General features: G+C 44.6%; 20 non-coding genes across 20 annotated transcripts; all 20 read right to left on the bottom strand.

Annotated features, from left to right (window-relative positions):
* Positions 1 to 524: 524 nt before the first annotated feature.
* On the bottom strand, positions 525 to 715 carry LOC141196696 (U2 spliceosomal RNA). The gene has a single exon (XR_012269096.1). It is a non-coding gene; the product is annotated as a U2 spliceosomal RNA (small nuclear RNA).
* Positions 716 to 1,830: 1,115 nt separating this feature from the next.
* On the bottom strand, positions 1,831 to 2,021 carry LOC141196695 (U2 spliceosomal RNA). The gene has a single exon (XR_012269095.1). It is a non-coding gene; the product is annotated as a U2 spliceosomal RNA (small nuclear RNA).
* A 1,115-nt stretch (positions 2,022 to 3,136) lies between these two features.
* Positions 3,137 to 3,327, bottom strand: LOC141195842 (U2 spliceosomal RNA). The gene has a single exon (XR_012268417.1). It is a non-coding gene; the product is annotated as a U2 spliceosomal RNA (small nuclear RNA).
* Positions 3,328 to 4,442: 1,115 nt separating this feature from the next.
* On the bottom strand, positions 4,443 to 4,633 carry LOC141195841 (U2 spliceosomal RNA). The gene has a single exon (XR_012268416.1). It is a non-coding gene; the product is annotated as a U2 spliceosomal RNA (small nuclear RNA).
* A 1,115-nt stretch (positions 4,634 to 5,748) lies between these two features.
* On the bottom strand, positions 5,749 to 5,939 carry LOC141196694 (U2 spliceosomal RNA). The gene has a single exon (XR_012269094.1). It is a non-coding gene; the product is annotated as a U2 spliceosomal RNA (small nuclear RNA).
* A 1,115-nt stretch (positions 5,940 to 7,054) lies between these two features.
* Positions 7,055 to 7,245, bottom strand: LOC141195722 (U2 spliceosomal RNA). The gene has a single exon (XR_012268300.1). It is a non-coding gene; the product is annotated as a U2 spliceosomal RNA (small nuclear RNA).
* Positions 7,246 to 8,360: 1,115 nt separating this feature from the next.
* On the bottom strand, positions 8,361 to 8,551 carry LOC141196693 (U2 spliceosomal RNA). Its single transcript, XR_012269093.1, has one exon. It is a non-coding gene; the product is annotated as a U2 spliceosomal RNA (small nuclear RNA).
* A 1,115-nt stretch (positions 8,552 to 9,666) lies between these two features.
* On the bottom strand, positions 9,667 to 9,850 carry LOC141196385 (U2 spliceosomal RNA). Its single transcript, XR_012268917.1, has one exon. It is a non-coding gene; the product is annotated as a U2 spliceosomal RNA (small nuclear RNA).
* Positions 9,851 to 12,449: 2,599 nt separating this feature from the next.
* LOC141195948 (U2 spliceosomal RNA) lies at positions 12,450 to 12,640 on the bottom strand. The gene has a single exon (XR_012268519.1). It is a non-coding gene; the product is annotated as a U2 spliceosomal RNA (small nuclear RNA).
* A 1,115-nt stretch (positions 12,641 to 13,755) lies between these two features.
* On the bottom strand, positions 13,756 to 13,946 carry LOC141196692 (U2 spliceosomal RNA). The gene has a single exon (XR_012269092.1). It is a non-coding gene; the product is annotated as a U2 spliceosomal RNA (small nuclear RNA).
* Positions 13,947 to 15,061: 1,115 nt separating this feature from the next.
* LOC141196691 (U2 spliceosomal RNA) lies at positions 15,062 to 15,252 on the bottom strand. Its single transcript, XR_012269091.1, has one exon. It is a non-coding gene; the product is annotated as a U2 spliceosomal RNA (small nuclear RNA).
* A 1,115-nt stretch (positions 15,253 to 16,367) lies between these two features.
* LOC141195832 (U2 spliceosomal RNA) lies at positions 16,368 to 16,558 on the bottom strand. The gene has a single exon (XR_012268407.1). It is a non-coding gene; the product is annotated as a U2 spliceosomal RNA (small nuclear RNA).
* Positions 16,559 to 17,673: 1,115 nt separating this feature from the next.
* LOC141196690 (U2 spliceosomal RNA) lies at positions 17,674 to 17,864 on the bottom strand. The gene has a single exon (XR_012269090.1). It is a non-coding gene; the product is annotated as a U2 spliceosomal RNA (small nuclear RNA).
* A 1,115-nt stretch (positions 17,865 to 18,979) lies between these two features.
* On the bottom strand, positions 18,980 to 19,170 carry LOC141196689 (U2 spliceosomal RNA). Its single transcript, XR_012269089.1, has one exon. It is a non-coding gene; the product is annotated as a U2 spliceosomal RNA (small nuclear RNA).
* A 1,112-nt stretch (positions 19,171 to 20,282) lies between these two features.
* LOC141196687 (U2 spliceosomal RNA) lies at positions 20,283 to 20,473 on the bottom strand. The gene has a single exon (XR_012269087.1). It is a non-coding gene; the product is annotated as a U2 spliceosomal RNA (small nuclear RNA).
* Positions 20,474 to 21,588: 1,115 nt separating this feature from the next.
* LOC141196686 (U2 spliceosomal RNA) lies at positions 21,589 to 21,779 on the bottom strand. The gene has a single exon (XR_012269086.1). It is a non-coding gene; the product is annotated as a U2 spliceosomal RNA (small nuclear RNA).
* Positions 21,780 to 22,894: 1,115 nt separating this feature from the next.
* LOC141196685 (U2 spliceosomal RNA) lies at positions 22,895 to 23,085 on the bottom strand. The gene has a single exon (XR_012269085.1). It is a non-coding gene; the product is annotated as a U2 spliceosomal RNA (small nuclear RNA).
* A 1,115-nt stretch (positions 23,086 to 24,200) lies between these two features.
* On the bottom strand, positions 24,201 to 24,391 carry LOC141196684 (U2 spliceosomal RNA). Its single transcript, XR_012269084.1, has one exon. It is a non-coding gene; the product is annotated as a U2 spliceosomal RNA (small nuclear RNA).
* Positions 24,392 to 25,506: 1,115 nt separating this feature from the next.
* LOC141195863 (U2 spliceosomal RNA) lies at positions 25,507 to 25,697 on the bottom strand. Its single transcript, XR_012268437.1, has one exon. It is a non-coding gene; the product is annotated as a U2 spliceosomal RNA (small nuclear RNA).
* Positions 25,698 to 26,812: 1,115 nt separating this feature from the next.
* Positions 26,813 to 27,003, bottom strand: LOC141195838 (U2 spliceosomal RNA). The gene has a single exon (XR_012268413.1). It is a non-coding gene; the product is annotated as a U2 spliceosomal RNA (small nuclear RNA).
* Between the last annotated feature and the right edge of the window lie 55 nt (positions 27,004 to 27,058).

The following is a 27,058-nucleotide window of genomic DNA, read 5'->3' as shown; positions in this document are numbered from 1 at the left end:
GAAAGAAGTCAGTGTTCCAGCAGAAGGAGACAACGTTTCAGAAAAGGCATTGTAGCAAACCAAAAAAGAAATTTTAAGCGCAGCAGAGTAACCAGCGCACATACCTGTTAGCTCAGGTGAGTTTAAAAGGCTGCTGTTGATAACAAGGGCATTTGCTAAATAGATGGTGTGTGTGCAACAATATACTGAAAGGTCAATTATATTGTGCAGCTTATCTCACCACCTGTAGTTATTTAGGTGAAAGCTCCAAAATGCTTGCCTAATATGTCTGTTTATCCAAAAGGAAGTAAAAAGGGAGAGCTAGAAAGATAGCATTGCATCACATTACATGGCAATGCAATGCACAGTTGCTGAAGTTGAACCAAAATGAGCTTGTAATCTGGCTTCTGCAACTTTGAACATGAAAAATCCAATGAGGAGAAGAAAAGCAAAGCCAAAGAGTCCATCCCCAAATCCGACAAACAAGCAAAATGAACAAAAAACATTGAATTCAATTCTTTCTGATTTTAGAAACTGCATTAAAGAAGGGGTGCACCGGTCCTGGAGATACTGCAATACCAGGTCAATGCGTGGAGTGGACAGAGCAAGCTCTTTTTCCATCTCCCTGTTCTAAAAATCCATTTAATATATGGTCCCCAGATAGGGGACGTATCAGATATTAAACTGATAAGAACAGATACTACACTTGATCTTAGCCAAAAGGCCGAGAAGCGATAACCAGAATTGGTTTCAAACTACGGAGCCACCCAAGGATCCTGAAAAGTCCATTTGTGGAGATGAGCTCCTGGACTCCCGTTAAGAAGACATGTTGTCAACCTCTAGATCCCTTACATGCCTGCACTTTTCGGCTTGCTGCTGCTGCAATCCACGCGTTTTAGATCTGCATAACTCCACCTCTTTAAACACAGCACCTTCACCCCCTGCTGTTCCCACCCGCCTCAACACCGTTGGAAGGGAGGAGAACCAATTAAGGCGGGGGGTGGGGTGGAACGAGCAGCTGTCTACCCTTAGCAGGAGGGCTCCTGATTACATACCTCTCCTGCTGCTGCTGCTGCTGGCTGTCCAGCAGCAAACTGAAGGTGGCTGCTGCTGTGCACAGGTATATAAAGGCTCAGAGCCTATTATGACACGCGCAGCCAGCGTTCCATTGCCACATTCCATCTACTGCAGGCAGGATACCTGGCTGGCTGAATGTCGCTGAGAAGCTCACAGAGACCGCCATAAGCAACAGTTTAACAGAATGCCACAGACTAATCAACCAAACTTTTTGGGTTGGGTTCTCTTTTATAGTCTGCAGGCATTAAATGAAAGAAGTCAGTGTTCCAGCAGAAGGAGACAACGTTTCAGAAAAGGCATTGTAGCAAACCAAAAAAGAAATTTTAAGCGCAGCAGAGTAACCAGCGCACATACCTGTTAGCTCAGGTGAGTTTAAAAGGCTGCTGTTGATAACAAGGGCATTTGCTAAATAGATGGTGTGTGTGCAACAATATACTGAAAGGTCAATTATATTGTGCAGCTTATCTCACCACCTGTAGTTATTTAGGTGAAAGCTCCAAAATGCTTGCCTAATATGTCTGTTTATCCAAAAGGAAGTAAAAAGGGAGAGCTAGAAAGATAGCATTGCATCACATTACATGGCAATGCAATGCACAGTTGCTGAAGTTGAACCAAAATGAGCTTGTAATCTGGCTTCTGCAACTTTGAACATGAAAAATCCAATGAGGAGAAGAAAAGCAAAGCCAAAGAGTCCATCCCCAAATCCGACAAACAAGCAAAATGAACAAAAAACATTGAATTCAATTCTTTCTGATTTTAGAAACTGCATTAAAGAAGGGGTGCACCGGTCCTGGAGATACTGCAATACCAGGTCAATGCGTGGAGTGGACAGAGCAAGCTCTTTTTCCATCTCCCTGTTCTAAAAATCCATTTAATATATGGTCCCCAGATAGGGGACGTATCAGATATTAAACTGATAAGAACAGATACTACACTTGATCTTAGCCAAAAGGCCGAGAAGCGATAACCAGAATTGGTTTCAAACTACGGAGCCACCCAAGGATCCTGAAAAGTCCATTTGTGGAGATGAGCTCCTGGACTCCCGTTAAGAAGACATGTTGTCAACCTCTAGATCCCTTACATGCCTGCACTTTTCGGCTTGCTGCTGCTGCAATCCACGCGTTTTAGATCTGCATAACTCCACCTCTTTAAACACAGCACCTTCACCCCCTGCTGTTCCCACCCGCCTCAACACCGTTGGAAGGGAGGAGAACCAATTAAGGCGGGGGGTGGGGTGGAACGAGCAGCTGTCTACCCTTAGCAGGAGGGCTCCTGATTACATACCTCTCCTGCTGCTGCTGCTGCTGGCTGTCCAGCAGCAGACTGAAGGTGGCTGCTGCTGTGCACAGGTATATAAAGGCTCAGAGCCTATTATGACACGCGCAGCCAGCGTTCCATTACCACATTCCATCTACTGCAGGTAGGATACCTGGCTGGCTGAATGTCGCTGAGAAGCTCACAGAGACCGCCATAAGCAACAGTTTAACAGAATGCCACAGACTAATCAACCAAACTTTTTGGGTTGGGTTCTCTTTTATAGTCTGCAGGCATTAAATGAAAGAAGTCAGTGTTCCAGCAGAAGGAGACAACGTTTCAGAAAAGGCATTGTAGCAAACCAAAAAAGAAATTTTAAGCGCAGCAGAGTAACCAGCGCACATACCTGTTAGCTCAGGTGAGTTTAAAAGGCTGCTGTTGATAACAAGGGCATTTGCTAAATAGATGGTGTGTGTGCAACAATATACTGAAAGGTCAATTATATTGTGCAGCTTATCTCACCACCTGTAGTTATTTAGGTGAAAGCTCCAAAATGCTTGCCTAATATGTCTGTTTATCCAAAAGGAAGTAAAAAGGGAGAGCTAGAAAGATAGCATTGCATCACATTACATGGCAATGCAATGCACAGTTGCTGAAGTTGAACCAAAATGAGCTTGTAATCTGGCTTCTGCAACTTTGAACATGAAAAATCCAATGAGGAGAAGAAAAGCAAAGCCAAAGAGTCCATCCCCAAATCCGACAAACAAGCAAAATGAACAAAAAACATTGAATTCAATTCTTTCTGATTTTAGAAACTGCATTAAAGAAGGGGTGCACCGGTCCTGGAGATACTGCAATACCAGGTCAATGCGTGGAGTGGACAGAGCAAGCTCATTTTCCATCTCCCTGTTCTAAAAATCCATTTAATATATGGTCCCCAGATAGGGGACGTATCAGATATTAAACTGATAAGAACAGATACTACACTTGATCTTAGCCAAAAGGCCGAGAAGCGATAACCAGAATTGGTTTCAAACTACGGAGCCACCCAAGGATCCTGAAAAGTCCATTTGTGGAGATGAGCTCCTGGACTCCCGTTAAGAAGACATGTTGTCAACCTCTAGATCCCTTACATGCCTGCACTTTTCGGCTTGCTGCTGCTGCAATCCACGCGTTTTAGATCTGCATAACTCCACCTCTTTAAACACAGCACCTTCACCCCCTGCTGTTCCCACCCGCCTCAACACCGTTGGAAGGGAGGAGAACCAATTAAGGCGGGGGGTGGGGTGGAACGAGCAGCTGTCTACCCTTAGCAGGAGGGCTCCTGATTACATACCTCTCCTGCTGCTGCTGCTGCTGGCTGTCCAGCAGCAGACTGAAGGTGGCTGCTGCTGTGCACAGGTATATAAAGGCTCAGAGCCTATTATGACACGCGCAGCCAGCGTTCCATTACCACATTCCATCTACTGCAGGTAGGATACCTGGCTGGCTGAATGTCGCTGAGAAGCTCACAGAGACCGCCATAAGCAACAGTTTAACAGAATGCCACAGACTAATCAACCAAACTTTTTGGGTTGGGTTCTCTTTTATAGTCTGCAGGCATTAAATGAAAGAAGTCAGTGTTCCAGCAGAAGGAGACAACGTTTCAGAAAAGGCATTGTAGCAAACCAAAAAAGAAATTTTAAGCGCAGCAGAGTAACCAGCGCACATACCTGTTAGCTCAGGTGAGTTTAAAAGGCTGCTGTTGATAACAAGGGCATTTGCTAAATAGATGGTGTGTGTGCAACAATATACTGAAAGGTCAATTATATTGTGCAGCTTATCTCACCACCTGTAGTTATTTAGGTGAAAGCTCCAAAATGCTTGCCTAATATGTCTGTTTATCCAAAAGGAAGTAAAAAGGGAGAGCTAGAAAGATAGCATTGCATCACATTACATGGCAATGCAATGCACAGTTGCTGAAGTTGAACCAAAATGAGCTTGTAATCTGGCTTCTGCAACTTTGAACATGAAAAATCCAATGAGGAGAAGAAAAGCAAAGCCAAAGAGTCCATCCCCAAATCCGACAAACAAGCAAAATGAACAAAAAACATTGAATTCAATTCTTTCTGATTTTAGAAACTGCATTAAAGAAGGGGTGCACCGGTCCTGGAGATACTGCAATACCAGGTCAATGCGTGGAGTGGACAGAGCAAGCTCATTTTCCATCTCCCTGTTCTAAAAATCCATTTAATATATGGTCCCCAGATAGGGGACGTATCAGATATTAAACTGATAAGAACAGATACTACACTTGATCTTAGCCAAAAGGCCGAGAAGCGATAACCAGAATTGGTTTCAAACTACGGAGCCACCCAAGGATCCTGAAAAGTCCATTTGTGGAGATGAGCTCCTGGACTCCCGTTAAGAAGACATGTTGTCAACCTCTAGATCCCTTACATGCCTGCACTTTTCGGCTTGCTGCTGCTGCAATCCACGCGTTTTAGATCTGCATAACTCCACCTCTTTAAACACAGCACCTTCACCCCCTGCTGTTCCCACCCGCCTCAACACCCTTGGAAGGGAGGAGAACCAATTAAGGCGGGGGGTGGGGTGGAACGAGCAGCTGTCTACCCTTAGCAGGAGGGCTCCTGATTACATACCTCTCCTGCTGCTGCTGCTGCTGGCTGTCCAGCAGCAGACTGAAGGTGGCTGCTGCTGTGCACAGGTATATAAAGGCTCAGAGCCTATTATGACACGCGCAGCCAGCGTTCCATTGCCACATTCCATCTACTGCAGGCAGGATACCTGGCTGGCTGAATGTCGCTGAGAAGCTCACAGAGACCGCCATAAGCAACAGTTTAACAGAATAACACAGACTAATCAACCAAACTTTTTGGGTTGGGTTCTCTTTTATAGTCTGCAGGCATTAAATGAAAGAAGTCAGTGTTCCAGCAGAAGGAGACAACGTTTCAGAAAAGGCATTGTAGCAAACCAAAAAAGAAATTTTAAGCGCAGCAGAGTAACCAGCGCACATACCTGTTAGCTCAGGTGAGTTTAAAAGGCTGCTGTTGATAACAAGGGCATTTGCTAAATAGATGGTGTGTGTGCAACAATATACTGAAAGGTCAAGTATATTGTGCAGCTTATCTCACCACCTGTAGTTATTTAGGTAAAAGCTCCAAAATGCTTGCCTAATATGTCTGTTTATCCAAAAGGAAGTAAAAAGGGAGAGCTAGAAAGATAGCATTGCATCACATTACATGGCAATGCAATGCACAGTTGCTGAAGTTGAACCAAAATGAGCTTGTAATCTGGCTTCTGCAACTTTGAACATGAAAAATCCAATGAGGAGAAGAAAAGCAAAGCCAAAGAGTCCATCCCCAAATCCGACAAACAAGCAAAATGAACAAAAAACATTGAATTCAATTCTTTCTGATTTTAGAAACTGCATTAAAGAAGGGGTGCACCGGTCCTGGAGATACTGCAATACCAGGTCAATGCGTGGAGTGGACAGAGCAAGCTCTTTTTCCATCTCCCTGTTCTAAAAATCCATTTAATATATGGTCCCCAGATAGGGGACGTATCAGATATTAAACTGATAAGAACAGATACTACACTTGATCTTAGCCAAAAGGCCGAGAAGCGATAACCAGAATTGGTTTCAAACTACGGAGCCACCCAAGGATCCTGAAAAGTCCATTTGTGGAGATGAGCTCCTGGACTCCCGTTAAGAAGACATGTTGTCAACCTCTAGATCCCTTACATGCCTGCACTTTTCGGCTTGCTGCTGCTGCAATCCACGCGTTTTAGATCTGCATAACTCCACCTCTTTAAACACAGCACCTTCACCCCCTGCTGTTCCCACCCGCCTCAACACCGTTGGAAGGGAGGAGAACCAATTAAGGCGGGGGGTGGGGTGGAACGAGCAGCTGTCTACCCTTAGCAGGAGGGCTCCTGATTACATACCTCTCCTGCTGCTGCTGCTGCTGGCTGTCCAGCAGCAGACTGAAGGTGGCTGCTGCTGTGCACAGGTATATAAAGGCTCAGAGCCTATTATGACACGCGCAGCCAGCGTTCCATTGCCACATTCCATCTACTGCAGGCAGGATACCTGGCTGGCTGAATGTCGCTGAGAAGCTCACAGAGACCGCCATAAGCAACAGTTTAACAGAATGCCACAGACTAATCAACCAAACTTTTTGGGTTGGGTTCTCTTTTATAGTCTGCAGGCATTAAATGAAAGAAGTCAGTGTTCCAGCAGAAGGAGACAACGTTTCAGAAAAGGCATTGTAGCAAACCAAAAAAGAAATTTTAAGCGCAGCAGAGTAACCAGCGCACATACCTGTTAGCTCAGGTGAGTTTAAAAGGCTGCTGTTGATAACAAGGGCATTTGCTAAATAGATGGTGTGTGTGCAACAATATACTGAAAGGTCAATTATATTGTGCAGCTTATCTCACCACCTGTAGTTATTTAGGTGAAAGCTCCAAAATGCTTGCCTAATATGTCTGTTTATCCAAAAGGAAGTAAAAAGGGAGAGCTAGAAAGATAGCATTGCATCACATTACATGGCAATGCAATGCACAGTTGCTGAAGTTGAACCAAAATGAGCTTGTAATCTGGCTTCTGCAACTTTGAACATGAAAAATCCAATGAGGAGAAGAAAAGCAAAGCCAAAGAGTCCATCCCCAAATCCGACAAACAAGCAAAATGAACAAAAAACATTGAATTCAATTCTTTCTGATTTTAGAAACTGCATTAAAGAAGGGGTGCACCGGTCCTGGAGATATTGCAATACCAGGTCAATGCGTGGAGTGGACAGAGCAAGCTCTTTTTCCATCTCCCTGTTCTAAAAATCCATTTAATATATGGTCCCCAGATAGGGGACGTATCAGATATTAAACTGATAAGAACAGATACTACACTTGATCTTAGCCAAAAGGCCGAGAAGCGATAACCAGAATTGGTTTCAAACTACGGAGCCACCCAAGGATCCTGAAAAGTCCATTTGTGGAGATGAGCTCCTGGACTCCCGTTAAGAAGACATGTTGTCAACCTCTAGATCCCTTACATGCCTGCACTTTTCGGCTTGCTGCTGCTGCAATCCACGCGTTTTAGATCTGCATAACTCCACCTCTTTAAACACAGCACCTTCACCCCCTGCTGTTCCCACCCGCCTCAACACCATTGGAAGGGAGGAGAACCAATTAAGGCGGGGGGTGGGGTGGAACGAGCAGCTGTCTACCCTTAGCAGGAGGGCTCCTGATTACATACCTCTCCTGCTGCTGCTGCTGCTGGCTGTCCAGCAGCAGACTGAAGGTGGCTGCTGCTGTGCACAGGTATATAAAGGCTCAGAGCCTATTATGACACGCGCAGCCAGCGTTCCATTGCCACATTCCATCTACTGCAGGCAGGATACCTGGCTGGCTGAATGTCGCTGAGAAGCTCACAGAGACCGCCATAAGCAACAGTTTAACAGAATAACACAGACTAATCAACCAAACTTTTTGGGTTGGGTTCTCTTTTATAGTCTGCAGGCATTAAATGAAAGAAGTCAGTGTTCCAGCAGAAGGAGACAACGTTTCAGAAAAGGCATTGTAGCAAACCAAAAAAGAAATTTTAAGCGCAGCAGAGTAACCAGCGCACATACCTGTTAGCTCAGGTGAGTTTAAAAGGCTGCTGTTGATAACAAGGGCATTTGCTAAATAGATGGTGTGTGTGCAACAATATACTGAAAGGTCAATTATATTGTGCAGCTTATCTCACCACCTGTAGTTATTTAGGTAAAAGCTCCAAAATGCTTGCCTAATATGTCTGTTTATCCAAAAGGAAGTAAAAAGGGAGAGCTAGAAAGATAGCATTACTTCACATTACATGGCAATGCAATGCACAGTTTCTGAAGTTGAACCAAAATGAGCTTGTAATCTGGCTTCTGCAACTTTGAACATGAAAAATCCAATGAGGAGAAGAAAAGCAAAGCCAAAGAGTCCATCCCCAAATCCGACAAACAAGCAAAATGAACAAAAAACATTGAATTCAATTCTTTCTGATTTTAGAAACTGCATTAAAGAAGGGGTGCACCGGTCCTGGAGATACTGCAATACCAGGTCAATGCGTGGAGTGGACAGAGCAAGCTCTTTTTCCATCTCCCTGTTCTAAAAATCCATTTAATATATGGTCCCCAGATAGGGGACGTATCAGATATTAAACTGATAAGAACAGATACTACACTTGATCTTAGCCAAAAGGCCGAGAAGCGATAACCAGAATTGGTTTCAAACTACGGAGCCACCCAAGGATCCTGAAAAGTCCATTTGTGGAGATGAGCTCCTGGACTCCCGTTAAGAAGACATGTTGTCAACCTCTAGATCCCTTACATGCCTGCACTTTTCGGCTTGCTGCTGCTGCAATCCACGCGTTTTAGATCTGCATAACTCCACCTCTTTAAACACAGCACCTTCACCCCCTGCTGTTCCCACCCGCCTCAACACCGTTGGAAGGGAGGAGAACCAATTAAGGCGGGGGGTGGGGTGGAACGAGCAGCTGTCTACCCTTAGCAGGAGGGCTCCTGATTACATACCTCTCCTGCTGCTGCTGCTGCTGGCTGTCCAGCAGCAGACTGAAGGTGGCTGCTGCTGTGCACAGGTATATAAAGGCTCAGAGCCTATTATGACACGCGCAGCCAGCGTTCCATTGCCACATTCCATCTACTGCAGGCAGGATACCTGGCTGGCTGAATGTCGCTGAGAAGCTCACAGAGACCGCCATAAGCAACAGTTTAACAGAATGCCACAGACTAATCAACCAAACTTTTTGGGTTGGGTTCTCTTTTATAGTCTGCAGGCATTAAATGAAAGAAGTCAGTGTTCCAGCAGAAGGAGACAACGTTTCAGAAAAGGCATTGTAGCAAACCAAAAAAGAAATTTTAAGCGCAGCAGAGTAACCAGCGCACATACCTGTTAGCTCAGGTGAGTTTAAAAGGCTGCTGTTGATAACAAGGGCATTTGCTAAATAGATGGTGTGTGTGCAACAATATACTGAAAGGTCAATTATATTGTGCAGCTTATCTCACCACCTGTAGTTATTTAGGTGAAAGCTCCAAAATGCTTGCCTAATATGTCTGTTTATCCAAAAGGAAGTAAAAAGGGAGAGCTAGAAAGATAGCATTGCATCACATTACATGGCAATGCAATGCACAGTTGCTGAAGTTGAACCAAAATGAGCTTGTAATCTGGCTTCTGCAACTTTGAACATGAAAAATCCAATGAGGAGAAGAAAAGCAAAGCCAAAGAGTCCATCCCAAAATCCGACAAACAAGCAAAATGAACAAAAAACATTGAATTCAATTCTTTCTGATTTTAGAAACTGCATTAAAGAAGGGGTGCACCGGTCCTGGAGATACTGCAATACCAGGTCAATGCGTGGAGTGGACAGAGCAAGCTCTTTTTCCATCTCCCTGTTCTAAAAATCCATTTAATATATGGTCCCCAGATAGGGGACGTATCAGATATTAAACTGATAAGAACAGATTTTTTTTTTTTTTTTTCTTAACACTCAGATTACAAGTACCATCTCGATTCCATACTTCTGAAAACGGTGATGGACCAAATCCATCATCGTGTCATTTTAAAACAAAAAAACATTATTTAATGCATATACAAAAAAAACAAAACAACAACCAGTATTTCCTCTCAGACACATAATATATAGAGGAAGGAAACAAAACACATTACTGCATTCCTGCCTTCAACGCATAATATGTTAGATACTCCAACAGTCCTTTCTCTTGCGAGAAAGATTCAAAGTTTGTATTCACATAATCTATCCATGTCCTTCCCACCTTATAGGTTTCAAAAAACCTCTCTTTATTTGCCTTCACACTTGCGATTACCTTTGGAAAAAAAGCTTCAAAACACACACCACTTCCCTTCATTTCCGCAATTCCTTTTTTAACTTTGTCCATTTCTTTATCAGCTTCCTCCTCTTCTGTTTGCCTCTGAACCTCTACCGTCTTCTTTTTTTCTTTCTTTTCCGCCTTTGCACTTTCCATCTTCTCCTTATTACTCTTTCTCTTTGGGCATTCCTTAAACCTATGCCCAATTTCCATACACAGGTTACACTTATTCCTTTCTACTGGACATGATTTAGAAACATGTCCTTCCGCTTTACACTTCCAACACTTTTCTGCAGTACAGTCTTCACGTTTATGACCATATACCTCACAAATTGAACAAAAGGAATCCATCCCATTAAAGAATAAATTCCCACTTACTTTACCAAGCTTAAACCTTTGAGGCGGGTAGGAAAAACTCCTATCCTTGTTCATGTTAAATTCCACAAAAAATTTCCACTTTCCCGTCCATACTCCGAATTCATTCATTACTTTACCTTTTGATACTACAGACTTGGCAAAACCACTCAAAAACGTGACAATGTCCTCTTCTGGAACCAGTGGTGAAAACATTTTCACTGTCACCATCTTTTCACTACTAAATACGTGACGTTGAAACCGAATTCCAACAAACTTCTCATGTCTCAATTCATCAAAAGAATCCATATAGTTCTCCAAAATCTTTGTAGACTCAAAAAACACGTCATAGACACCCTTTTGGGGATAATCCATAACTGCCACGATGTCTTCTTTATTCACCTTTGCGACACCCAAGATGATCTCCTTCATAATAAACCGAAAGTCCTTAACCTTCTGACAGTCTCTCCGGACAAAAATCCGGAAAGCGGTCTCCACACGTGCATGTTCTGGAACCTCCAACTTCGGCCACAACTCCGCCTCTTTTGCCATGATTCTCCAACAGAATGAGCGTAATCTCCACTCCAACACACAGAAGGAGCGAGTATGATCACTTCCCGTTGTCTGGGGACTAAGCCGACACGCCTATAGCAGCAAGGGGGTGAAGTCCCCACAATTAGGTAAGGACGATCCCCCAAGGCCGACGAGCCAGGTACCCTAGACACCTCCAACCAAAACCAAGGCAGCAATCGCTAAATCACTGCACTTGATCTTAGCCAAAAGGCCGAGAAGCGATAACCAGAATTGGTTTCAAACTACGGAGCCACCCAAGGATCCTGAAAAGTCCATTTGTGGAGATGAGCTCCTGGACTCCCGTTAAGAAGACATGTTGTCAACCTCTAGATCCCTTACATGCCTGCACTTTTCGGCTTGCTGCTGCTGCAATCCACGCGTTTTAGATCTGCATAACTCCACCTCTTTAAACACAGCACCTTCACCCCCTGCTGTTCCCACCCGCCTCAACACCGTTGGAAGGGAGGAGAACCAATTAAGGCGGGGGGTGGGGTGGAACGAGCAGCTGTCTACCCTTAGCAGGAGGGCTCCTGATTACATACCTCTCCTGCTGCTGCTGCTGCTGGCTGTCCAGCAGCAGACTGAAGGTGGCTGCTGCTGTGCACAGGTATATAAAGGCTCAGAGCCTATTATGACACGCGCAGCCAGCGTTCCATTGCCACATTCCATCTACTGCAGGCAGGATACCTGGCTGGCTGAATGTCGCTGAGAAGCTCACAGAGACCGCCATAAGCAACAGTTTAACAGAATGCCACAGACTAATCAACCAAACTTTTTGGGTTGGGTTCTCTTTTATAGTCTGCAGGCATTAAATGAAAGAAGTCAGTGTTCCAGCAGAAGGAGACAACGTTTCAGAAAAGGCATTGTAGCAAACCAAAAAAGAAATTTTAAGCGCAGCAGAGTAACCAGCGCACATACCTGTTAGCTCAGGTGAGTTTAAAAGGCTGCTGTTGATAACAAGGGCATTTGCTAAATAGATGGTGTGTGTGCAACAATATACTGAAAGGTCAATTATATTGTGCAGCTTATCTCACCACCTGTAGTTATTTAGGTGAAAGCTCCAATATGCTTGCCTAATATGTCTGTTTATCCAAAAGGAAGTAAAAAGGGAGAGCTAGAAAGATAGCATTGCATCACATTACATGGCAATGCAATGCACAGTTGCTGAAGTTGAACCAAAATGAGCTTGTAATCTGGCTTCTGCAACTTTGAACATGAAAAATCCAATGAGGAGAAGAAAAGCAAAGCCAAAGAGTCCATCCCCAAATCCGACAAACAAGCAAAATGAACAAAAAACATTGAATTCAATTCTTTCTGATTTTAGAAACTGCATTAAAGAAGGGGTGCACCGGTCCTGGAGATACTGCAATACCAGGTCAATGCGTGGAGTGGACAGAGCAAGCTCTTTTTCCATCTCCCTGTTCTAAAAATCCATTTAATATATGGTCCCCAGATAGGGGACGTATCAGATATTAAACTGATAAGAACAGATACTACACTTGATCTTAGCCAATAGGCTGAGAAGCGATAACCAGAATTGGTTTCAAACTACGGAGCCACCCAAGGATCCTGAAAAGTCCATTTGTGGAGATGAGCTCCTGGACTCCCGTTAAGAAGACATGTTGTCAACCTCTAGATCCCTTACATGCCTGCACTTTTCAGCTTGCTGCTGCTGCAATCCACGCGTTTTAGATCTGCATAACTCCACCTCTTTAAACACAGCACCTTCACCCCCTGCTGTTCCCACCCGCCTCAACACTGTTGGAAGGGAGGAGAACCAATTAAGGCGGGGGGTGGGGTGGAACGAGCAGCTGTCTACCCTTAGCAGGAGGGCTCCTGATTACATACCTCTCCTGCTGCTGCTGCTGCTGGCTGTCCAGCAGCAGACTGAAGGTGGCTGCTGCTGTGCACAGGTATATAAAGGCTCAGAGCCTATTATGACACGCGCAGCCAGCGTTCCATTGCCACATTCCATCTACTGCAGGCAGGATACCTGGCTGGCTGAATGTCGCTGAGAAGCTCACAGAGACCGCCATAAGCAACAGTTTAACAGAATGCCACAGACTAATCAACCAAACTTTTTGGGTTGGGTTCTCTTTTATAGTCTGCAGGCATTAAATGAAAGAAGTCAGTGTTCCAGCAGAAGGAGACAACGTTTCAGAAAAGGCATTGTAGCAAACCAAAAAAGAAATTTTAAGCGCAGCAGAGTAACCAGCGCACATACCTGTTAGCTCAGGTGAGTTTAAAAGGCTGCTGTTGATAACAAGGGCATTTGCTAAATAGATGGTGTGTGTGCAACAATATACTGAAAGGTCAATTATATTGTGCAGCTTATCTCACCACCTGTAGTTATTTAGGTGAAAGCTCCAAAATGCTTGCCTAATATGTCTGTTTATCCAAAAGGAAGTAAAAAGGGAGAGCTAGAAAGATAGCATTGCATCACATTACATGGCAATGCAATGCACAGTTGCTGAAGTTGAACCAAAATGAGCTTGTAATCTGGCTTCTGCAACTTTGAACATGAAAAATCCAATGAGGAGAAGAAAAGCAAAGCCAAAGAGTCCATCCCCAAATCCGACAAACAAGCAAAATGAACAAAAAACATTGAATTCAATTCTTTCTGATTTTAGAAACTGCATTAAAGAAGGGGTGCACCGGTCCTGGAGATACTGCAATACCAGGTCAATGCGTGGAGTGGACAGAGCAAGCTCTTTTTCCATCTCCCTGTTCTAAAAATCCATTTAATATATGGTCCCCAGATAGGGGACGTATCAGATATTAAACTGATAAGAACAGATACTACACTTGATCTTAGCCAAAAGGCCGAGAAGCGATAACCAGAATTGGTTTCAAACTACGGAGCCACCCAAGGATCCTGAAAAGTCCATTTGTGGAGATGAGCTCCTGGACTCCCGTTAAGAAGACATGTTGTCAACCTCTAGATCCCTTACATGCCTGCACTTTTCGGCTTGCTGCTGCTGCAATCCACGCGTTTTAGATCTGCATAACTCCACCTCTTTAAACACAGCACCTTCACCCCCTGCTGTTCCCACCCGCCTCAACACCGTTGGAAGGGAGGAGAACCAATTAAGGCGGGGGGTGGGGTGGAACGAGCAGCTGTCTACCCTTAGCAGGAGGGCTCCTGATTACATACCTCTCCTGCTGCTGCTGCTGCTGGCTGTCCAGCAGCAGACTGAAGGTGGCTGCTGCTGTGCACAGGTATATAAAGGCTCAGAGCCTATTATGACACGCGCAGCCAGCGTTCCATTGCCACATTCCATCTACTGCAGGCAGGATACCTGGCTGGCTGAATGTCGCTGAGAAGCTCACAGAGACCGCCATAAGCAACAGTTTAACAGAATGCCACAGACTAATCAACCAAACTTTTTGGGTTGGGTTCTCTTTTATAGTCTGCAGGCATTAAATGAAAGAAGTCAGTGTTCCAGCAGAAGGAGACAACGTTTCAGAAAAGGCATTGTAGCAAACCAAAAAAGAAATTTTAAGCGCAGCAGAGTAACCAGCGCACATACCTGTTAGCTCAGGTGAGTTTAAAAGGCTGCTGTTGATAACAAGGGCATTTGCTAAATAGATGGTGTGTGTGCAACAATATACTGAAAGGTCAATTATATTGTGCAGCTTATCTCACCACCTGTAGTTATTTAGGTGAAAGCTCCAAAATGCTTGCCTAATATGTCTGTTTATCCAAAAGGAAGTAAAAAGGGAGAGCTAGAAAGATAGCATTGCATCACATTACATGGCAATGCAATGCACAGTTGCTGAAGTTGAACCAAAATGAGCTTGTAATCTGGCTTCTGCAACTTTGAACATGAAAAATCCAATGAGAAGAAGAAAAGCAAAGCCAAAGAGTCCATCCCCAAATCCGACAAACAAGCAAAATGAACAAAAAACATTGAATTCAATTCTTTCTGATTTTAGAAACTGCATTAAAGAAGGGGTGCACCGGTCCTGGAGATACTGCAATACCAGGTCAATGCGTGGAGTGGACAGAGCAAGCTCTTTTTCCATCTCCCTGTTCTAAAAATCCATTTAATATATGGTCCCCAGATAGGGGACGTATCAGATATTAAACTGATAAGAACAGATACTACACTTGATCTTAGCCAAAAGGCCGAGAAGCGATAACCAGAATTGGTTTCAAACTACGGAGCCACCCAAGGATCCTGAAAAGTCCATTTGTGGAGATGAGCTCCTGGACTCCCGTTAAGAAGACATGTTGTCAACCTCTAGATCCCTTACATGCCTGCACTTTTCGGCTTGCTGCTGCTGCAATCCACGCGTTTTAGATCTGCATAACTCCACCTCTTTAAACACAGCACCTTCACCCCCTGCTGTTCCCACCCGCCTCAACACCGTTGGAAGGGAGGAGAACCAATTAAGGCGGGGGGTGGGGTGGAACGAGCAGCTGTCTACCCTTAGCAGGAGGGCTCCTGATTACATACCTCTCCTGCTGCTGCTGCTGCTGGCTGTCCAGCAGCAGACTGAAGGTGGCTGCTGCTGTGCACAGGTATATAAAGGCTCAGAGCCTATTATGACACGCGCAGCCAGCGTTCCATTGCCACATTCCATCTACTGCAGGCAGGATACCTGGCTGGCTGAATGTCGCTGAGAAGCTCACAGAGACCGCCATAAGCAACAGTTTAACAGAATGCCACAGACTAATCAACCAAACTTTTTGGGTTGGGTTCTCTTTTATAGTCTGCAGGCATTAAATGAAAGAAGTCAGTGTTCCAGCAGAAGGAGACAACGTTTCAGAAAAGGCATTGTAGCAAACCAAAAAAGAAATTTTAAGCGCAGCAGAGTAACCAGCGCACATACCTGTTAGCTCAGGTGAGTTTAAAAGGCTGCTGTTGATAACAAGGGCATTTGCTAAATAGATGGTGTGTGTGCAACAATATACTGAAAGGTCAATTATATTGTGCAGCTTATCTCACCACCTGTAGTTATTTAGGTGAAAGCTCCAAAATGCTTGCCTAATATGTCTGTTTATCCAAAAGGAAGTAAAAAGGGAGAGCTAGAAAGATAGCATTGCATCACATTACATGGCAATGCAATGCACAGTTGCTGAAGTTGAACCAAAATGAGCTTGTAATCTGGCTTCTGCAACTTTGAACATGAAAAATCCAATGAGGAGAAGAAAAGCAAAGCCAAAGAGTCCATCCCCAAATCCGACAAACAAGCAAAATGAACAAAAAACATTGAATTCAATTCTTTCTGATTTTAGAAACTGCATTAAAGAAGGGGTGCACCGGTCCTGGAGATACTGCATTACCAGGTCAATGCGTGGAGTGGACAGAGCAAGCTCTTTTTCCATCTCCCTGTTCTAAAAATCCATTTAATATATGGTCCCCAGATAGGGGACGTATCAGATATTAAACTGATAAGAACAGATACTACACTTGATCTTAGCCAAAAGGCCGAGAAGCGATAACCAGAATTGGTTTCAAACTACGGAGCCACCCAAGGATTCTGAAAAGTCCATTTGTGGAGATGAGCTCCTGGACTCCCGTTAAGAAGACATGTTGTCAACCTCTAGATCCCTTACATGCCTGCACTTTTCGGCTTGCTGCTGCTGCAATCCACGCGTTTTAGATCTGCATAACTCCACCTCTTTAAACACAGCACCTTCACCCCCTGCTGTTCCCACCCGCCTCAACACCGTTGGAAGGGAGGAGAACCAATTAAGGCGGGGGGTGGGGTGGAACGAGCAGCTGTCTACCCTTAGCAGGAGGGCTCCTGATTACATACCTCTCCTGCTGCTGCTGCTGCTGGCTGTCCAGCAGCAGACTGAAGGTGGCTGCTGCTGTGCACAGGTATATAAAGGCTCAGAGCCTATTATGACACGCGCAGCCAGCGTTCCATTGCCACATTCCATCTACTGCAGGCAGGATACCTGGCTGGCTGAATGTCGCTGAGAAGCTCACAGAGACCGCCATAAGCAACAGTTTAACAGAATGCCACAGACTAATCAACCAAACTTTTTGGGTTGGGTTCTCTTTTATAGTCTGCAGGCATTAAATGAAAGAAGTCAGTGTTCCAGCAGAAGGAGACAACGTTTCAGAAAAGGCATTGTAGCAAACCAAAAAAGAAATTTTAAGCGCAGCAGAGTAACCAGCGCACATACCTGTTAGCTCAGGTGAGTTTAAAAGGCTGCTGTTGATAACAAGGGCATTTGCTAAATAGATGGTGTGTGTGCAACAATATACTGAAAGGTCAATTATATTGTGCAGCTTATCTCACCACCTGTAGTTATTTAGGTGAAAGCTCCAAAATGCTTGCCTAATATGTCTGTTTATCCAAAAGGAAGTAAAAAGGGAGAGCTAGAAAGATAGCATTGCATCACATTACATGGCAATGCAATGCACAGTTGCTGAAGTTGAACCAAAATGAGCTTGTAATCTGGCTTCTGCAACTTTGAACATGAAAAATCCAATGAGGAGAAGAAAAGCAAAGCCAAAGAGTCCATCCCCAAATCCGACAAACAAGCAAAATGAACAAAAAACATTGAATTCAATTCTTTCTGATTTTAGAAACTGCATTAAAGAAGGGGTGCACCGGTCCTGGAGATACTGCAATACCAGGTCAATGCGTGGAGTGGACAGAGCAAGCTCTTTTTCCATCTCCCTGTTCTAAAAATCCATTTAATATATGGTCCCCAGATAGGGGACGTATCAGATATTAAACTGATAAGAACAGATACTACACTTGATCTTAGCCAAAAGGCCGAGAAGCGATAACCAGAATTGGTTTCAAACTACGGAGCCACCCAAGGATCCTGAAAAGTCCATTTGTGGAGATGAGCTCCTGGACTCCCGTTAAGAAGACATGTTGTCAACCTCTAGATCCCTTACATGCCTGCACTTTTCGGCTTGCTGCTGCTGCAATCCACGCGTTTTAGATCTGCATAACTCCACCTCTTTAAACACAGCACCTTCACCCCCTGCTGTTCCCACCCGCCTCAACACCGTTGGAAGGGAGGAGAACCAATTAAGGCGGGGGGTGGGGTGGAACGAGCAGCTGTCTACCCTTAGCAGGAGGGCTCCTGATTACATACCTCTCCTGCTGCTGCTGCTGCTGGCTGTCCAGCAGCAGACTGAAGGTGGCTGCTGCTGTGCACAGGTATATAAAGGCTCAGAGCCTATTATGACACGCGCAGCCAGCGTTCCATTGCCACATTCCATCTACTGCAGGCAGGATACCTGGCTGGCTGAATGTCGCTGAGAAGCTCACAGAGACCGCCATAAGCAACAGTTTAACAGAATGCCACAGACTAATCAACCAAACTTTTTGGGTTGGGTTCTCTTTTATAGTCTGCAGGCATTAAATGAAAGAAGTCAGTGTTCCAGCAGAAGGAGACAACGTTTCAGAAAAGGCATTGTAGCAAACCAAAAAAGAAATTTTAAGCGCAGCAGAGTAACCAGCGCACATACCTGTTAGCTCAGGTGAGTTTAAAAGGCTGCTGTTGATAACAAGGGCATTTGCTAAATAGATGGTGTGTGTGCAACAATATACTGAAAGGTCAATTATATTGTGCAGCTTATCTCACCACCTGTAGTTATTTAGGTGAAAGCTCCAAAATGCTTGCCTAATATGTCTGTTTATCCCAAAGGAAGTAAAAAGGGAGAGCTAGAAAGATAGCATTGCATCACATTACATGGCAATGCAATGCACAGTTGCTGAAGTTGAACCAAAATGAGCTTGTAATCTGGCTTCTGCAACTTTGAACATGAAAAATCCAATGAGGAGAAGAAAAGCAAAGCCAAAGAGACCATCCCCAAATCCGACAAACAAGCAAAATGAACAAAAAACATTGAATTCAATTCTTTCTGATTTTAGAAACTGCATTAAAGAAGGGGTGCACCGGTCCTGGAGATACTGCAATACCAGGTCAATGCGTGGAGTGGACAGAGCAAGCTCTTTTTCCATCTCCCTGTTCTAAAAATCCATTTAATATATGGTCCCCAGATAGGGGACGTATCAGATATTAAACTGATAAGAACAGATACTACACTTGATCTTAGCCAAAAGGCCGAGAAGCGATAACCAGAATTGGTTTCAAACTACGGAGCCACCCAAGGATCCTGAAAAGTCCATTTGTGGAGATGAGCTCCTGGACTCCCGTTAAGAAGACATGTTGTCAACCTCTAGATCCCTTACATGCCTGCACTTTTCGGCTTGCTGCTGCTGCAATCCACGCGTTTTAGATCTGCATAACTCCACCTCTTTAAACACAGCACCTTCACCCCCTGCTGTTCCCACCCGCCTCAACACCGTTGGAAGGGAGGAGAACCAATTAAGGCGGGGGGTGGGGTGGATCGAGCAGCTGTCTACCCTTGGCAGGAGGGCTCCTGATTACATACCTCTCCTGCTGCTGCTGCTGGCTGTCCAGCAGCAGACTGAAGGTGGCTGCTGCTGTGCACAGGTATATAAAGGCTCAGAGCCTATTATGACACGCGCAGCCAGCGTTCCATTACCACATTCCATCTACTGCAGGCAGGATACCTGGCTGGCTGAATGTCGCTGAGAAGCTCACAGAGACCGCCATAAGCAACAGTTTAACAGAATGCCACAGACTAATCAACCAAACTTTTTGGGTTGGGTTCTCTTTTATAGTCTGCAGGCATTAAATGAAAGAAGTCAGTGTTCCAGCAGAAGGAGACAACGTTTCAGAAAAGGCATTGTAGCAAACCAAAAAAGAAATTTTAAGCGCAGCAGAGTAACCAGCGCACATACCTGTTAGCTCAGGTGAGTTTAAAAGGCTGCTGTTGATAACAAGGGCATTTGCTAAATAGATGGTGTGTGTGCAACAATATACTGAAAGGTCAATTATATTGTGCAGCTTATCTCACCACCTGTAGTTATTTAGGTGAAAGCTCCAAAATGCTTGCCTAATATGTCTGTTTATCCAAAAGGAAGTAAAAAGGGAGAGCTAGAAAGATAGCATTGCATCACATTACATGGCAATGCAATGCACAGTTGCTGAAGTTGAACCAAAATGAGCTTGTAATCTGGCTTCTGCAACTTTGAACATGAAAAATCCAATGAGGAGAAGAAAAGCAAAGCCAAAGAGTCCATCCCCAAATCCGACAAACAAGCAAAATGAACAAAAAACATTGAATTCAATTCTTTCTGATTTTAGAAACTGCATTAAAGAAGGGGTGCACCGGTCCTGGAGATACTGCAATACCAGGTCAATGCGTGGAGTGGACAGAGCAAGCTCTTTTTCCATCTCCCTGTTCTAAAAATCCATTTAATATATGGTCCCCAGATAGGGGACGTATCAGATATTAAACTGATAAGAACAGATACTACACTTGATCTTAGCCAAAAGGCCGAGAAGCGATAACCAGAATTGGTTTCAAACTACGGAGCCACCCAAGGATCCTGAAAAGTCCATTTGTGGAGATGAGCTCCTGGACTCCCGTTAAGAAGACATGTTGTCAACCTCTAGATCCCTTACATGCCTGCACTTTTCGGCTTGCTGCTGCTGCAATCCACGCGTTTTAGATCTGCATAACTCCACCTCTTTAAACACAGCACCTTCACCCCCTGCTGTTCCCACCCGCCTCAACACCGTTGGAAGGGAGGAGAACCAATTAAGGCGGGGGGTGGGGTGGAACGAGCAGCTGTCTACCCTTAGCAGGAGGGCTCCTGATTACATACCTCTCCTGCTGCTGCTGCTGCTGGCTGTCCAGCAGCAGACTGAAGGTGGCTGCTGCTGTGCACAGGTATATAAAGGCTCAGAGCCTATTATGACACGCGCAGCCAGCGTTCCATTGCCACATTCCATCTACTGCAGGCAGGATACCTGGCTGGCTGAATGTCGCTGAGAAGCTCACAGAGACCGCCATAAGCAACAGTTTAACAGAATGCCACAGACTAATCAACCAAACTTTTTGGGTTGGGTTCTCTTTTATAGTCTGCAGGCATTAAATGAAAGAAGTCAGTGTTCCAGCAGAAGGAGACAACGTTTCAGAAAAGGCAATGTAGCAAACCAAAAAAGAAATTTTAAGCGCAGCAGAGTAACCAGCGCACATACCTGTTAGCTCAGGTGAGTTTAAAAGGCTGCTGTTGATAACAAGGGCATTTGCTAAATAGATGGTGTGTGTGCAACAATATACTGAAAGGTCAATTATATTGTGCAGCTTATCTCACCACCTGTAGTTATTTAGGTGAAAGCTCCAAAATGCTTGCCTAATATGTCTGTTTATCCAAAAGGAAGTAAAAAGGGAGAGCTAGAAAGATAGCATTGCATCACATTACATGGCAATGCAATGCACAGTTGCGGAGGTTGAACCAAAATGAGCTTGTAATCTGGCTTCTGCAACTTTGAACATGAAAAATCCAATGAGGAGGAGAAAAGCAAAGCCAAAGAGTCCATCCCCAAATCCGACAAACAAGCAAAATGAACAAAAAACATTGAATTCAATTCTTTCTGATTTTAGAAACTGCATTAAAGAAGGGGTGCACCGGTCCTGGAGATACTGCAATACCAGGTCAATGCGTGGAGTGGACAGAGCAAGCTCTTTTTCCATCTCCCTGTTCTAAAAATCCATTTAATATATGGTCCCCAGATAGGGGACGTATCAGATATTAAACTGATAAGAACAGATACTACACTTGATCTTAGCCAAAAGGCCGAGAAGCGATAACCAGAATTGGTTTCAAACTACGGAGCCACCCAAGGATCCTGAAAAGTCCATTTGTGGAGATGAGCTCCTGGACTCCCGTTAAGAAGACATGTTGTCAACCTCTAGATCCCTTACATGCCTGCACTTTTCGGCTTGCTGCTGCTGCAATCCACGCGTTTTAGATCTGCATAACTCCACCTCTTTAAACACAGCACCTTCACCCCCTGCTGTTCCCACCCGCCTCAACACCGTTGGAAGGGAGGAGAACCAATTAAGGCGGGGGGTGGGGTGGAACGAGCAGCTGTCTACCCTTAGCAGGAGGGCTCCTGATTACATACCTCTCCTGCTGCTGCTGCTGCTGGCTGTCCAGCAGCAGACTGAAGGTGGCTGCTGCTGTGTACAGGTATATAAAGGCTCAGAGCCTATTATGACACGCGCAGCCAGCGTTCCATTGCCACATTCCATCTACTGCAGGCAGGATACCTGGCTGGCTGAATGTCGCTGAGAAGCTCACAGAGACCGCCATAAGCAACAGTTTAACAGAATGCCACAGACTAATCAACCAAACTTTTTGGGTTGGGTTCTCTTTTATAGTCTGCAGGCATTAAATGAAAGAAGTCAGTGTTCCAGCAGAAGGAGACAACGTTTCAGAAAAGGCATTGTAGCAAACCAAAAAAGAAATTTTAAGCGCAGCAGAGTAACCAGCGCACATACCTGTTAGCTCAGGTGAGTTTAAAAGGCTGCTGTTGATAACAAGGGCATTTGCTAAATAGATGGTGTGTGTGCAACAATATACTGAAAGGTCAATTATATTGTGCAGCTTATCTCACCACCTGTAGTTATTTAGGTGAAAGCTCCAAAATGCTTGCCTAATATGTCTGTTTATCCAAAAGGAAGTAAAAAGGGAGAGCTAGAAAGATAGCATTGCATCACATTACATGGCAATGCAATGCACAGTTGCTGAAGTTGAACCAAAATGAGCTTGTAATCTGGCTTCTGCAACTTTGAACATGAGAAATCCAATGAGGAGAAGAAAAGCAAAGCCAAAGAGTCCATCCCCAAATCCGACAAACAAGCAAAATGAACAAAAAACATTGAATTCAATTCTTTCTGATTTTAGAAACTGCATTAAAGAAGGGGTGCACCGGTCCTGGAGATACTGCAATACCAGGTCAATGCGTGGAGTGGACAGAGCAAGCTCTTTTTCCATCTCCCTGTTCTAAAAATCCATTTAATATATGGTCCCCAGATAGGGGACGTATCAGATATTAAACTGATAAGAACAGATACTACACTTGATCTTAGCCAAAAGGCCGAGAAGCGATAACCAGAATTGGTTTCAAACTACGGAGCCACCCAAGGATCCTGAAAAGTCCATTTGTGGAGATGAGCTCCTGGACTCCCGTTAAGAAGACATGTTGTCAGCCTCTAGATCCCTTACATGCCTGCACTTTTCGGCTTGCTGCTGCTGCAATCCACGCGTTTTAGATCTGCATAACTCCACCTCTTTAAACACAGCACCTTCACCCCCTGCTGTTCCCACCCGCCTCAACACCGTTGGAAGGGAGGAGAACCAATTAAGGCGGGGGGTGGGGTGGAACGAGCAGCTGTCTACCCTTAGCAGGAGGGCTCCTGATTACATACCTCTCCTGCTGCTGCTGCTGCTGGCTGTCCAGCAGCAGACTGAAGGTGGCTGCTGCTGTGCACAGGTATATAAAGGCTCAGAGCCTATTATGACACGCGCAGCCAGCGTTCCATTGCCACATTCCATCTACTGCAGGCAGGATACCTGGCTGGCTGAATGTCGCTGAGAAGCTCACAGAGACCGCCATAAGCAACAGTTTAACAGAATGCCACAGACTAATCAACCAAACTTTTTGGGTTGGGTTCTCTTTTATAGTCTGCAGGCATTAAATGAAAGAAGTCAGTGTTCCAGCAGAGGGAGACAACGTTTCAGAAAAGGCATTGTAGCAAACCAAAAAAGAAATTTTAAGCGCAGCAGAGTAACCAGCGCACATACCTGTTAGCTCAGGTGAGTTTAAAAGGCTGCTGTTGATAACAAGGGCATTTGCTAAATAGATGGTGTGTGTGCAACAATATACTGAAAGGTCAATTATATTGTGCAGCTTATCTCACCACCTGTAGTTATTTAGGTGAAAGCTCAAAAATGCTTGCCTAATATGTCTGTTTATCCAAAAGGAAGTAAAAAGGGAGAGCTAGAAAGATAGCATTGCATCACATTACATGGCAATGCAATGCACAGTTGCGGAGGTTGAACCAAAATGAGCTTGTAATCTGGCTTCTGCAACTTTGAACATGAAAAATCCAATGAGGAGAAGAAAAGCAAAGCCAAAGAGTCCATCCCCAAATCCGACAAACAAGCAAAATGAACAAAAAACATTGAATTCAATTCTTTCTGATTTTAGAAACTGCATTAAAGAAGGGGTGCACCGGTCCTGGAGATACTGCAATACCAGGTCAATGCGTGGAGTGGACAGAGCAAGCTCTTTTTCCATCTCCCTGTTCTAAAAATCCATTTAATATATGGTCCCCAGATAGGGGACGTATCAGATATTAAACTGATAAGAACAGATACTACACTTGATCTTAGCCAAAAGGCCGAGAAGCGATAACCAGAATTGGTTTCAAACTACGGAGCCACCCAAGGATCCTGAAAAGTCCATTTGTGGAGATGAGCTCCTGGACTCCCGTTAAGAAGACATGTTGTCAACCTCTAGATCCCTTACATGCCTGCACTTTTCGGCTTGCTGCTGCTGCAATCCACGCGTTTTAGATCTGCATAACTCCACCTCTTTAAACACAGCACCTTCACCCCCTGCTGTTCCCACCCGCCTCAACACCGTTGGAAGGGAGGAGAACCAATTAAGGCGGGGGGTGGGGTGGAACGAGCAGCTGTCTACCCTTAGCAGGAGGGCTCCTGATTACATACCTCTCCTGCTGCTGCTGCTGCTGGCTGTCCAGCAGCAGACTGAAGGTGGCTGCTGCTGTGCACAGGTATATAAAGGCTCAGAGCCTATTATGACACGCGCAGCCAGCGTTCCATTGCCACATTCCATCTACTGCAGGCAGGATACCTGGCTGGCTGAATGTCGCTGATAAGCTCACAGAGACCGCCATAAGCAACAGTTTAACAGAATGCCACAGACTAATCAACCAAACTTTTTGGGTTGGGTTCTCTTTTATAGTCTGCAGGCATTAAATGAAAGAAGTCAGTGTTCCAGCAGAAGGAGACAACGTTTCAGAAAAGGCATTGTAGCAAACCAAAAAAGAAATTTTAAGCGCAGCAGAGTAACCAGCGCACATACCTGTTAGCTCAGGTGAGTTTAAAAGGCTGCTGTTGATAACAAGGGCATTTGCTAAATAGATGGTGTGTGTGCAACAATATACTGAAAGGTCAATTATATTGTGCAGCTTATCTCACCACCTGTAGTTATTTAGGTGAAAGCTCCAAAATGCTTGCCTAATATGTCTGTTTATCCAAAAGGAAGTAAAAAGGGAGAGCTAGATAGATAGCATTGCATCACATTACATGACAATGCAATGCACAGTTGCTGAAGTTGAACCAAAATGAGCTTGTCATCTGGCTTCTGCAACTTTGAACATGAGAAATCCAATGAGGAGAAGAAAAGCAAAGCCAAAGAGTCCATCCCCAAATCCGACAAACAAGCAAAATGAACAAAAAACATTGAATTCAATTCTTTCTGATTTTAGAAACTGCATTAAAGAAGGGGTGCACCGGTCCTGGAGATACTGCAATACCAGGTCAATGCGTGGAGTGGACAAAGCAAGCTCTTTTTCCATCTCCCTGTTCTAAAAATCCATTTAATATATGGTCCCCAGATAGGGGACGTATCAGATATTAAACTGATAAGAACAGATACTACACTTGATCTTAGCCAAAAGGCCGAGAAGCGATAACCAGAATTGGTTTCAAACTACGGAGCCACCCAAGGATCCTGAAAAGTCCATTTGTGGAGATGAGCTCCTGGACTCCCGTTAAGAAGACATGTTGTCAACCTCTAGATCCCTTACATGCCTGCACTTTTCGGCTTGCTGCTGCTGCAATCCACGCGTTTTAGATCTGCATAACTCCACCTCTTTAAACACAGCACCTTCACCCCCTGCTGTTCCCACCCGCCTCAACACCGTTGGAAGGGAGGAGAACCAATTAAGGCGGGGGGTGGGGTGGAACGAGCAGCTGTCTACCCTTAGCAGGAGGGCTCCTGATTACATACCTCTCCTGCTGCTGCTGCTGCTGGCTGTCCAGCAGCAGACTGAAGGTGGCTGCTGCTGTGCACAGGTATATAAAGGCTCAGAGCCTATTATGACACGCGCAGCCAGCGTTCCATTGCCACATTCCATCTACTGCAGGCAGGATACCTGGCTGGCTGAATGTCGCTGAGAAGCTCACAGAGACCGCCATAAGCAACAGTTTAACAGAATGCCACAGACTAATCAACCAAACTTTTTGGGTTGGGTTCTCTTTTATAGTCTGCAGGCATTAAATGAAAGAAGTCAGTGTTCCAGCAGAAGGAGACAACGTTTCAGAAAAGGCATTGTAGCAAACCAAAAAAGAAATTTTAAGCGCAGCAGAGTAACCAGCGCACATACCTGTTAGCTCAGGTGAGTTTAAAAGGCTGCTGTTGATAACAAGGGCATTTGCTAAATAGATGGTGTGTGTGCAACAATATACTGAAAGGTCAATTATATTGTGCAGCTTATCTCACCACCTGTAGTTATTTAGGTGAAAGCTCCAAAATGCTTGCCTAATATGTCTGTTTATCCAAAAGGAAGTAAAAAGGGAGAGCTAGAAAGATAGCATTGCATCACATTACATGGCAATGCAATGCACAGTTGCGGAGGTTGAACCAAAATGAGCTTGTAATCTGGCTTCTGCAACTTTGAACATGAAAAATCCAATGAGGAGAAGAAAAGCAAAGCCAAAGAGTCCATCCCCAAATCCGACAAACAAGCAAAATGAACAAAAAACATTGAATTCAATTCTTTCTGATTTTAGAAACTGCATTAAAGAAGGGGTGCACCGGTCCTGGAGATACTGCAATACCAGGTCAATGCGTGGAGTGAACAGAGCAAGCTCTTTTTCCATCTCCCTGTTCTAAAAATCCATTTAATATATGGTCCCCAGATAGGGGACGTATCAGATATTAAACTGATAAGAACAGATACTACACTTGATCTTAGCCAAAAGGCCGAGAAGCGATAACCAGAATTGGTTTCAAACTACGGAGCCACCCAAGGATCCTGAAAAGTCCATTT

The sequence above is a fragment of the Phyllobates terribilis genome, unplaced genomic scaffold (genome assembly GCF_046119375.1).
Source record: "Phyllobates terribilis strain yellow unplaced genomic scaffold, ASM4611937v1 Scaffold_74__1_contigs__length_7073193, whole genome shotgun sequence".
Lineage (NCBI taxonomy): Eukaryota > Metazoa > Chordata > Amphibia > Anura > Dendrobatidae > Phyllobates > Phyllobates terribilis.
Note: the sequence above shows the minus strand (reverse complement) of the source record. Positions and strands in the feature narration are given on the sequence as shown.